Below are 12469 nucleotides of genomic sequence, written 5' to 3' on the forward strand. Positions count from 1 at the left end.
TTTGTAAAGATAAGTCTTGTCAGATAAATTAGAATAAGTTCTTTGACAGGGTAACCAGAGAATTGGATTGATGTGTTGTACTTATTCAGCAAAGCCTTTGCCATGGTTCTGCAGCAGCAACTTATAAATAAACTGAGCATCCTTGGTATGGGCTATAAAGTGGCTAACTGGGTTAGGAACTGGTTAAGTGGGAGGCAACAAAGATTAGTGGTAAATGGTGTTCACTCTGAGGATAATGGTTTTAATGGTGGTTTGTTACAGGGATTGGTCCTTGGTCCTGTTCTTTTTAACATTTTTATGAGCAATATTGTAGAAGGGTTGCTGGGTAAGGTTTGCCTCTTGTAGGTGATACCAAAATTTGCAATAAGGTAGACACCCTGGAAGGTATAGATATGAAGCAGGAATGGTATAGAATTGGCAGCTAAGATTTAATGCTAAAACACACAGTCATGCATTTGGGATGGGGAAAAATGAAGGGAATTGTGCAGTGCTTCAGTGAAGTACTTCTGTGCTTGAAAGAAGAGTAGGACCTGGGGGTGGTCATATCTTATAGTTTTAAGGTGGTCAAACAGGTGAAAAAGAGACATCAAAATCGAGAATGATGCTTGTGTGCATGGGGAGAAGAATGGCCAGCAGAAAAAGGAAGTGATGGTGCCTCTATATAAGTCTCTAGTGAGACCTCATTTAGAGTGCTATGTACAATTCTGGAGACCACACTTTCAAAAAGAGAAACTGGATACAGTTGGTCTAGAGGCTGCTATTAAAATGGTCAGTGGTCTTCATCATAAAGCATATGGGGACAGACTGAAAGGTATAGATAGTCAGACATTGAAATACCTACATTGAATGCATAGGAGGCAGCCTCTTTCAATTAAAAGGAAGCTCTGGAATGAGGAGTCATAGGATGAAGGTAAAAGAGGGCAGTCTCAGGAATAGTCTCAAGAAATATTTCTTTATGAAAGGGTGGTGGATATGTGTAATGACCTCCCGTTGTAAGTGATGGAGATGAGGACTGTATCAGAATTCATCTCAGTTCTTGGGGAACACTCAGCCAGTCAGGGTTTTCAGGATATCCTCATTAATACAAAAATTGGCTATTTTACTGCTGCAGTAAAAATGGCCTTAGAACGTGGAAAAACCCACGTAAGGGCGAGTTAAGTCCACTTTCTACCACAGTTTAGTAAAAGGACCCCGTAATCCCTTCATTGTCTGCCCTTAGTTTCTCAGTTATTCTCTCAAATTTAATACTGACAATATGAAGCTCCATTTTATACAGAATATAGAGACTGGAATTGTGATATCCATGTTGGGACACCTCAAAATATGGGGAAAAGAGAGCTTGCAGGTTCAATTGATAAATTTGATATTTATTCAAAATATAAGGCAGCTGGGAGGTTAAAGCTATCTAAAAAAGCACCTATGTGGTTATTAAACAGACTTAAACTAGGAGCCTACTTGCCTTTCCCACTTAGGCAGCCTGTTACAAAATGACCCTCATTATGTGTGCATATATACAAAACAACATTTAATTTTGAATAGCAAGATGCCCAATTATTCATTACTGCAAGATCATGCTGAGAGAGATGGTGGTGGATGATCATGAATGTTGAGCTTAGTTACCAAAATCTTGGGTGGGGGGGGGGGGGGGGGGGTCTAGAAGCCTAAAAGTAAATTGAAGAAGGGTGGGAGGCTAAAGGTTCAGCTAGGTCACCTGATGCCCTTGTACCACCTCTGCTCTCCCTCTAATCCCTACCTGAGATCTAGGTTTTATAGTAGAAACATGGCAACAGAAGTACTTCAGGCCATGTTCTCATCTGCTGCCTAGTGTCTAGTGTCAAAATGTCAAATTTTCACACCACTACTGTCTTCCTACCAATAAGCTCAGATTAATACAGATGGGGGGGGGGGGGGGGGGGGAAAGAAACACAGCCTGCTGCTATTTCTACTCATCCCCAAGGGATTAGGATATCCTTCAATAACTGCAGGATTTTGAATTCCTTGCCATACTCACTCTGAAAGAGATCAGAGTCCTGGAATCAGATAAAAACAATTATCTCAATATAACAAGAGCAATGCTCAGCACTGGCACGGGGTGACACTGTTTTGTAATGAATGCTAGTACACAGAGGCACAGCAAGCAGCAGGAAGATGGCAGATGACATACATTGCAGCTGCCAACTGGAGCTGGATGGAGGGAGGTCAGATAAGCTGCCAAAGAATGGAGGAGACTGCTGAACCCAGGATGGCTCCAAATAAGAAACAGATAGATTATTAGTAGACTATGTGGTAAATGGCTGAACCTTGAACCTAGATGAAAGAGAAGAGGGGGGCAGAAGAGGAGGGAGGTAGGAATTATTCCTGTGGCAGTGTTGAGAGGGCCTGCAATGATTTGTAATTATATTTTTGTTACAATGGACTATGCTCTTGTTCTCTATTTCTATTGGCAACATTAACTAAGCTATTTAGCATTAGGTTGGACATGTCCTTAGCTAATAACGTTAATGGGTATAGGCATGTGTAAACAGAAGAATCAATGCTTGGAGTCCAGAACTCCAAAGGCAATTGAACAAAATTAATGATACAGCCTAGGGCTGACTTGAATGCATAGCTCACTTACAGTAGCTGTGCAAATTGCAACACTGACAGGGAAGTCCAGGCACAAACAAAATACTGTGCCATCAGAAAGGATGAACCTCCCCCTCCTCCTTCTATTTGAAGATTTGGCCAGTAAGCAGAACAGGTATGTAAGTACTTGCAAACTTTTGTACCAGCACTAAAAAGGAAAAAACAAAAACCCAGAAAAGTGCATGTCGGATATGACATATAGCTTTGCTGTCCATATATTTTTTAAAAATTACACAGCTGGTATTGGGTCGAAAATCAAACCATCAGACCCAATACTATCTATATAATGGGAAAGGGAAGGGGAATTTGATATACATCCCTTCTGTGGTTACAATCAAAAGTGGTTTATGTATTATTTACAGGTACTTATTTTGTACCTGGGGCAATGGAGGGTTAAATGACTTGCCCTGAGTCACAAGGAGCTGCAGTGGGAATTGAACCCAGTTCCCCAGGTTATCAGGTCATTGCACTAACCATTAGGCCACTCCTCCAACGAAAGATGGTGTACCACAGGGCGAAAGGAGGCATCCCACGGTAATGTCAGGCTAAGCATGCACTTTCCACATGCTAAAAACTAAAATGTATTCTTTCATAGTGGGGGCATGTCTGGCGGTAGAGAGTTGGCGTGTTCTGTGCTAACAGGTTAGGGCAGCTACATTGCCGCATGCTTATTAGCATGTGATTAGTATGCGAACTCTTAACACCTACAAAATGTGTGGCAGTATGGATTCAAGCTCTAATCTTTTGTAATGGTCATGTGCTAATGGCAAAATTAGCAAGTGGCCATTAACACAAAAAATATAGGAAATTCTGCCAATTTACCCCAGCGTAAAAATGGCTGTAGTGCATGGGAAAGACCTGCATAAGGGTGCATAAGGCCAGTTTTTGCTGCTGTTTGGTAAAAGGGCCCTTTAACTTGGTATTTATTTACTTGGATTTATTTACCGCCTTTTTGAAGGAATTCACTGCAGTAAGAATAAATCAAACATGAGCAATATACAATTACAGTACTGAAAATATTCAATAACAATACAAATTATGGCATAGTATACTACTTACAATGTCAACACCGTTCACGGAAGAGAGTGTGTATCAACAACTTGGAAAGCTAAAGGTGGACAAAGCCATGGGACCGGACGGGATCCACCCCAGAATATTGAGGGAGCTCAGAGAGGTTCTGGCGGGTCATCTTAAAGATTTGTTTAATAAATCCTTGGAGACGGGAGAGGTTCCGAGGGACTGGAGAACTGCGGAGGTGGTCCCTCTTTACAAAAGTGGTGATAGGGAAGAAGCTGGAAACTACAGGCCGGTAAGCCTCACTTCGGTTACTGGAAAAGTAATGGAAGCCATGCTGAAGGAAAGGATAGTGAATTTCCTAGAAGCCAATAAGTTGCAAGATCCGAGACAACATGGTTTTACCAGAGGGAAATCGTGCCAAACAAATCTCATTGAATTCTTTGATTGGGTAACTGGAGAATTGAATCATCGACGTGCTATAGACGTAATCTACTTAGATTTTAGCAAAGCTTTTGACGCGGTTCCCCACAGGAGGCTCTTAAATAAACTAGATGGGCTGAAGATAGGTCCCGAAGTGGTGAACTGGATTAGGAACTGGTTGACGGACAGACGACAGAGGGTGGTGGTAAATGGAGTTCACTCGGAGGAGGGAAAGATGAGTAGTGGACTGCCTCAGGGATCGGTGCTGGGGCCGATTCTGTTCGATATATTTGTGAGTGACATTGCCGAAGGGTTAGAAGGTAAAGTTTGCCTATTTGCGGATGATACTAAGATTTGCAACAGAGTGGACACCCGGGAGGGAGTGGAAAGCATGAAAAGGGATCTGAGGAAGCTAGAAGAATGGTCTAAGGTTTGGCAATTAAAATTCAATGCGAAGAAATGCAAAGTGATGCATTTAGGGAGTAGAAACCCACGAGAGACTTATGTGTTAGGCGGTGAGAGTCTGATAGGTACTGAGGGGGAGAGGAATCTTGGGGTGATAGTATCCGAGGATCTGAAGGCGACGAAACAGTGTGACAAGGTGGTGGCCATAGCGAGAAGGTTGCTAGGCTGTATAGAGAGAGGTGTGATCAGCAGAAGAAAGGAAGTGTTGATGCCCCTGTACAAGTCGTTGGTGAGGCCCCACCTGGAGTATTGTGTTCAGTTTTGGAGGCCGTACCTTGCGAAGGATGTTAAAAAAATGGAAGCGGTGCAAAGAAAAGCTACGAGAATGGTATGGGATTTGCGTTCCAAGACGTATGAGCAGAGTCTTGCTGACCTGAACATGTATACCCTGGAGGAAAGGAGGAACAGGGGTGATATGATACAGACGTTCAAATACTTGAAAGGTATTAATCCGCAAAAAAATCTTTTCCAGAGATGGGAAGGCGGTAGAACGAGAGGACATGAAATGAGATTGAAGGGGGGGCAGACTCAAAAAAGATGTCAGGAAGTATTTTTTCACGGAGAGGGTGGCGGATGCTTGGAATGCCCTCCCGCGGGAGGTGGTGGAGATGAAAACGGTAACGGAATTCAAACATGTGTGGGATATGCATAAAGGAATCCTGTGCAGTAGGAATGGATCCTCAGAAGCTTAGCCAAAATTGGGTGGCGGAGCAGGTGGGGGAAGAGAGGTTGGTGGTTGGGAGGCGAGGATAGTGGAGGGCAGACTTATACGGTCTGCCAGAGCCGGTGATGGGAGGCAGGACTGGTGGTTGGGAGGCGGGAAATACTGCTGGGCAGACTTGTACGGTCTGTGCCCTGAAAAAGGCAGGTACAAATCAAGGTAAGGTATACACATATGAGTTTATCTTGTTGGGCAGACTGGATGGACCATGCAGGTCTTTTTCTGCCGTCATCTACTATGTTACATAATAGAACATTTTAATTGACAGTGTAGGGTATAAACTAAGATGGAACATACAGATAGGTAAGAGAGTAAGAGGTTTTGAAAGTAAGGTGACTAATTTAAAGAAAGTTGCACACGAGGTCAGAGAGATGGTTAAATATTATCTTAGCTAAGTTAGGAGTGGATAAACATGTCCTGCTGCAGTATGTGCAGCCTGTGCCACTCCTTGTGTGTGTGTGGGTGTGAGAAACTAAGAAGTTAATTACTTCTTCCATTAAAGATCTGGATGAAGAGACAAGCTTTCACCTGCTTCCTGAAGTAGTGATAGTCTTGTGTTAAGCGGTAAAAAATGGCCCAGTGTGTGCCCAAAAGATGCCCTCGTACTACCGCAGGCCACTTTTTAACGTGGCTTAATAAAAGGACCCCTTAGTCTCCCAGTCACTGCCCCTTTAGTTAAAAGTTAGGTGAAATATTTCATTTCATGTATTTGATATTTGCTGGGAGGGGGGAAGGGTTTTGGGAAATACACCTTGGGAAATTGCATTTGTATATGATCTTTGGGAGTTTATTGTTGTCTATTCTCTTTTAGATTATGGTACTATTGTATTGGTTTCACTTTATTTTCTGAATATAGATGTTCCTGATAAAACCATCTAAAAAAATATTTAAAAACAAAATGTTAGGTTCGGTATTTATAACTTATAAAAGTAGGTACGGTATTTGTTTTCCAGCTAAAAAGTGCTCTTTGACAGTATATAAAACCAGTGTTTTGTAATACAGGTGCTATTGCTGGGTACCTCTCTCACTTAAGTAAATACATATATTTGTGCACGTGAGAATAGAAAAATCATAAAAATAGAGTGAAGGATCCAAGGCAGGCAAATGCGGGGGGGGGGGGGGGGGAGTGAGAGGGTATTTTTTTGGTGTTTATCTAATAAACACCTTTTTATTTTGCACTGGGGGTATATTGATATTTGTTAAACCCTAAAATAAAGGTCTGCAGTACTTGGGCAGTCCAGATGTCACAGTTCTGAAGGGGCTAGATTCTTGGATGGTCCGGATTTCTGGACTTGTACTGTATTTAAAGAGTCTAGCTATCACATTAACCAATCCAGTTTCCCTCCTCATGGTTCCTCTTCCTGTGAGACATCATTTGTGCTTTACCAAAAAGATTGTATTGATTTTCAGTTTATAATGTTAATTTATACTGTTCACCTATCACTTTTATTCACTATTGGCACTAAAATGACTTACATGTCACTATATGTAGACACAACTAGACAAAATTTATATTTAAATGTTTTGTTCTCATGCACTTTTATACATGCATGGCTTTCGGTTTATTTACTTTTTAACTATCGGTCACTTCTAGTTTCCATTTCATTTTGATGTCATTTTAAACTGATAGCATGGCAATTATCTTAATCCTATTCATGTTATTTTATAAATTTACATTTGTATTTGTCTAATTCTTTTAATATGCTGTTAGATTTAGGAATTATACATTTTATGCAAACTTTACTGAACTCTGCAATGGCAGCAAATCCAAACTTCAAATTTTTTATATACAGTCAGCATTTGGCTTAAGAGGTTTTTTTCTGTCCATCCAAGACTATTTATATAGTTTTATCCCTTAATTAAATGATTTCTTTTAGCAATCCAGAATTATGTACAAATATACAACTCCTCCAGTCCGTCACCTATCCCTTTGGGCTGTATAATGCAAGGCTGTGCTGATAGCGATGGTTGTCGCTTTCAAACTCCACTAGGATCAGACCTTCCTGTCTGTCCTCTCTTCCGCAGTTGCACCTCACCGAGCTGCAACCTCTGGCCTTGAATAGGCTCTTCTGTGCTCCTGCTCTGGAGCTGGGCTCCCCTTGCCTACCCACAGCACTCCTCTCAATCAGTTACTGCCTCTGGTGATAATAACTCTCCCTTAATTCAGCATTAGGTTATCTGGCCTTTCCAGGATACCCCTTCTCCTTCTAGGGTCCTGGTGGGAGTGAAGGCAACCAAAGACCATATGCTTAAACAAGAACTTTTATTACCTTCAAACTCCACCTCTACTGTCAATCAACTACTAGAAACATTTCTCTCTGCGACTTATTCCACAAACACTGCCCTTGGGCTGGGCCTCTCTCCCACCCAGGAACATCTCTCTTCCTCCCCCCAGTGATTCCAGGGAGGAACCAACACCACTCAGTAATCCCCATTTAATGGGGGATTACATTAGCAAAAAAGATACCAGCTTTCAGGGTGGGGTAATAACTGAGCGACTGCCCCACAATAGCCAGGCCACAAACTGTAACCTGCAAAGACAAAGGCTGACACCTCAAAGGATAGCTTAAAGGAGGATTCCACCTTCCCATCCTGGACGTCTTTGAGAGCTGTTCCGCCCTTCACAGGAAGAGTAGGGTTTTCTTTTCCCCAGAAGATGCCAGCAAAATAGAAAAGGTCAGACCAACCCGGGGGGGGGGGGGGGGGGGGGGGGGGGGGCCTGGCACCACCAAATATACCCCTGAGCAACTAACAGACATCCGCCAAAACCCCAGCTCAACTGAACCCAATGAATAGGCCTGGAGCAAGCACCACACAGAGAGCTGTTCAGGATATATCTATCTACCTGCTAAGTCAGAGATCATACTGAAGGGGAAGCTGCTGTAGAGAATCCTTTATGGTACAGCTCTGTCATTCCCTCTATCTGCACCTGCTGGTAGACAGACATAACCCACAAGTCTCTGGGCTGATCTGTGAGACGAAATGGAAGTTCTTTTCATATTGCTGTTTGAATTCTGGAAGCTAGTACTGTTTTGGTATGGCAGGTTTGCTATGTACATTGTGAGGAACTTTTTGGCAGAATTTTGTGTTTCTTCATAGTGTAACCAGTAATTAAAGCCATTTATATTACTGCTACTGAAATGACAATAGAATTTGGATTGCTTTCTATAGTGAGTAGTATGAACAGTGAAAGAAAGGGACTATTAAGCAAGCGGTAGGGGGCGGGGGGCAGCTGTTGGGCAAGAGTGAGGTGAGGAGGAGGAGGAAGTAAAGAGGAGTAAGCCCCTGGTGGTGTAAGAAGGAATTGCACCTTTGCATACTTTCAATGTTTTTTTTTGTCATGGCTGGGATGGTTCAGGTTTTGAAGCGAGTTCTCACCAGCTAGATGCTCACAAAGAGAATGCTCATGTTGGAATTAATTAATTCTGTTTTCCCAATCCCAATTATTAGTTGGTAGAAGGAAGTACAACAAGTTTTGGTAATTTTAAAGCTATTTATTTGTTCAATATTTTATATTATAATGATTTTCAACTAAGTAAAAACAAGTTTGCAAGCAAGAATTTCTAACATAAAACAGCAGTGTTAGTATTATCTCAGTCACAAATGTTGCAACAGTATCAGGCTCAACTCCTAGCATCCCCTGTATTTCTTTATACAGGAATCCTTTCTCGGCTACCTCTGTAGTGTATGAAGTATCAGCGTTTTTTCACTCACACCTTGTTCAGTTTCTCACTAACTATGTAAGAATACTTCTTTCCTTAAGTTTTGCTTTCTCTTTCAGGAAAAGGATTTCTGGTTCATTAAGGCAGGACAGAACAGGGCAGAACCAATTATCTCCACCCAGGTAATCTTATATTGATTCCCTATGAGTGTTTGTACCAGTCCTTATAACCTGTCTGTTTTCCCCTCCCCACAGACACAGTCTCTGTACATTATAGAAACGAGGCTTCACTGGCTTTATGCTCTCTTGCGTTGGCTAGCACTCCTTCCTCTGGATCAGGAATCCAATGTCCTTTGTCCGCAGCTGCGATGCTCAGCTCCCGCTGTATAAACAACTCAAAGAAGGAAGACCCTGAATAACTATTCCTATATCTCTGATAACCATAGCTTTGTTTTAATCTCACTTTAGTTGTTATATCAAACTCTTCCCTGCTCTATAAAGTCCCTATCTAGGTTAAGGAAAAGAAATGATAATTGGGTTCCCTAATTAACCCTCCCCATTCCGTTTCATACTTGGTCATTAACACTTTCAAACTCATAGACTGTCTATTCTCCTCTCATATCAGTTTCATTAATTAATAATCAGTTTACTGAAACCTCTGCAGATATACAGTAATTCCTCTGTTAAACAGAGTAACAGTGCTCAGGTCCCTTTAATACCTCAACAGCATCAGCATCAGAGTTCTTAATACCAAGTTTCCAGGCAGCAACAGTTTACATGAGCTACCTCATCCCACAGCTCATAAGCTCGGACAGCAGAATGGACTGCAATCTTTCTGTAAGGTTCCTTCACTGCTATTTTGTCTAGTCTGCTCCTTTAAAAAAAACTTCTCCACAAACACTCTGAGGTTGGGTTCACTCAGTTTTTTTGCTGCCCCTGTTCAGCCCCAGGAAGGACCTTCTGGGTGTCAGGAACCCTTCAGAGAGTTTCTAGGCAAATAACTGTAAAACAAAATTTTCTCATGAGTGTGAATCTTATCAAGGCTTTGTTCTCTTACACACACCAACTTGAAAGTCCACGAAAACATTGCAGGGCTCTCCACAGTCACATGCAGCACTGGCAGCTCTTCTCTCACACTTACCAGACTGGAACTGCTACCCTGAACTTCACTGACACACCAGTTCCTTGGTACCTTTTGTCAACCTCTCATATAATTACAATCAAATTTACAATTATTTTTAGGGTGGCTAGGAGACCTCAAAGTGTACATATCCTCTCACTTAGTTACTTCCCTCCCAACTGTCCATAAACAGCTATATTAGATTGTTTACCATGGGATACCAGGGCAACACAGAGAGACTAAGCAAGTGTGTGCATTCCTTCACTGGCATCTACAACATTCCCAGTCTCTGTACTACATTTACTTTCACATATTAGCAAAAACCAGCTTCCATGGTAAGCCTACAACTACTTTTTTTTAAACAAATTATTTTTAACACCCCTTTACAAAGGGATGCAAGATATAGCAAAAGGGGTGATGGGGAACAGAAAGGAAAATACTGGGCAAGAGAGAGAGGGGGGGATATTGGTCAAGGGGGAAGGAATCCATGTCTCTGCTGCAAAAGGAGAGAGGGCTTTGCCAAAGCAGCTACTAGTAAGTCTTGGCGGGAAGCAGTAATTGTGAATATCTATATGGGGTGCAGAAAAAGTTGATTTGGGCAGAAGCAGAATTCATCTGATAAAAATATTGGAATAGGTTTTGCTACCCTCTGAAACTCTTGTTAAGAGAGTTTCTACGGCAGGGATCTGAAAATTGCAGGGGAAGACGAATTCCATGTGTGAGCAACTCCCAAGCCTTCCTATACTAACAAGTTCTCTTTCATGTTGAAGCCAGGCACAGAGCCCAGAGTCCAGGTTTGCGGAATTACAGCAGGCCTCCAATCAAAGCCAGAAATTCCACTGCCAATTTACATGGAGTGGAGGAGTGGCCTAGTGGTTAAAGCACCAGTCTTGCAATCCAGAGGTGGCTGGTTCAAATCCCACTGCTGCTCCTTGTGATCTTAGGCAAGTCACTTAACCCTCTATTGCCTCAGGTACAAACTTAGAGATTGTGAGCCCTCCTGGGACAGCAAAATATCCAGAGTACCTGAAGGTAACTCACCTTGAGCTACTACTGAAAAAGGTGTGCGCAAAATCTAAATAAATAAATGTTAGGCTGAATCAAAATAACATTGCACCATTTGGCATTTTGCAAACTGAAGTGATATTTTACTTAGCACACAGAGCTAGCTGAACAAATACCAATTAAGCACTGATTTGACACCTCCCTTCCCCTTTGTTTGATATTTTACATGATATGCATGAGTCTGATTTAAAAAAAAAACTCACTGTAACTCAGTAAGTGAAAATATCTGTGACAGTACAATGAGTGGTAAATGCATCATTTCATTCTTGTCACAATATGAATGTGGTATACCATAACCTTAAATGTCCCACCACCCCTGAAGCCCTGGGTCTCTGTTCCTCTGCTGGAACACTCTGTCAGGATTACTGTGTAAATAAAGGCTGAGCTGTCTAAAGCACTTCTCTCCTTCAAAGAAAATTGAGCATTGCAAATTCTATAACCTGCTGCCTAGGATGTGAATCAGAAGTTCTGAATTATAAATAGGCTCTATCATGAAATGTCTAGCCACCCACCTGGGGTTACCCCGTGGCCACTTAGAGGGTCTATGCCCAGCACAGCTCTAATCTGCCTGTACCTGCCGCTTCTGCTCTACACTAGCACATTCCTTCCACCAATTGGTCACAACCGCCTCTGGGTGAGTCTCCCGCTCTCAAATTATCCCCAGTGATTTCTAGGTTACTGGGGCCACACTTCCAGTGATCCCACAAGCACTCACAGACCCAACACACAAATCACCAGGATTCTTTATCAGTCCAGACAGGCAGAGTGAACAGACTAAATAGGTTTACTGTCATACTGGAAAAATGAACAAAAAAAATGTGCAATCAGCAAACAATAACAAGTAGCTAAATTATGGATCAATTATAATGCTAACTAAATATTTGCATGCTATCTATACAGTACCTGGGAAGATCAGGACACCTAATTCACCGAGCCTCAGCAAAGAGATCTATCTCTCTTTTCTCCAGGGCTAAAACTGAAGCAACAGCCAGCAACAACTGCTGAGTAATTTCAAATTCCAGGCCAATCAGAGCCCAGTTAACAAGTTTTAAAAGTATACTGCTCACAGTGCTGTAGATTCACTTTTTCACTAACCAGCAGATGATCAAAAGCCCCGCGCTGTTCCAAACAGCGCTCTAAAATAGCGCTGGAACAACGTGGGGCTTTACCGCACCGATGATCAGAGATAATTGCATGCAAATGTAAGCACGCAATTATCTCTGATCATGGGGTAGAAGTACAGAATTGTGCCTGAGCATGCGCTCAGCACAATCCTCCCGTACTTGTTTGACAGGTCTGGGCTGTCAAAAGCCCAAACCTGTCAAACACAGGAACTAGAGGTTCATGGGACCACCAGGCCCCAACTACCCCTGCC

The 12469-nt window shown here is 42.2% G+C and overlaps 1 protein-coding gene across 2 annotated transcripts in view; it reads right to left on the minus strand.

Annotated features, from left to right (window-relative positions):
• The window catches only part of VOPP1 (VOPP1 WW domain binding protein), a 196897-nt gene that overhangs the window by 92258 nt on the left and 92170 nt on the right, over positions 1-12469 (minus strand). The gene's annotated exons all lie outside the window — the stretch shown is intronic.

Source organism: Microcaecilia unicolor, chromosome 1, assembly GCF_901765095.1.
Source record: "Microcaecilia unicolor chromosome 1, aMicUni1.1, whole genome shotgun sequence".
NCBI classification, from domain to species: domain Eukaryota; kingdom Metazoa; phylum Chordata; class Amphibia; order Gymnophiona; family Siphonopidae; genus Microcaecilia; species Microcaecilia unicolor.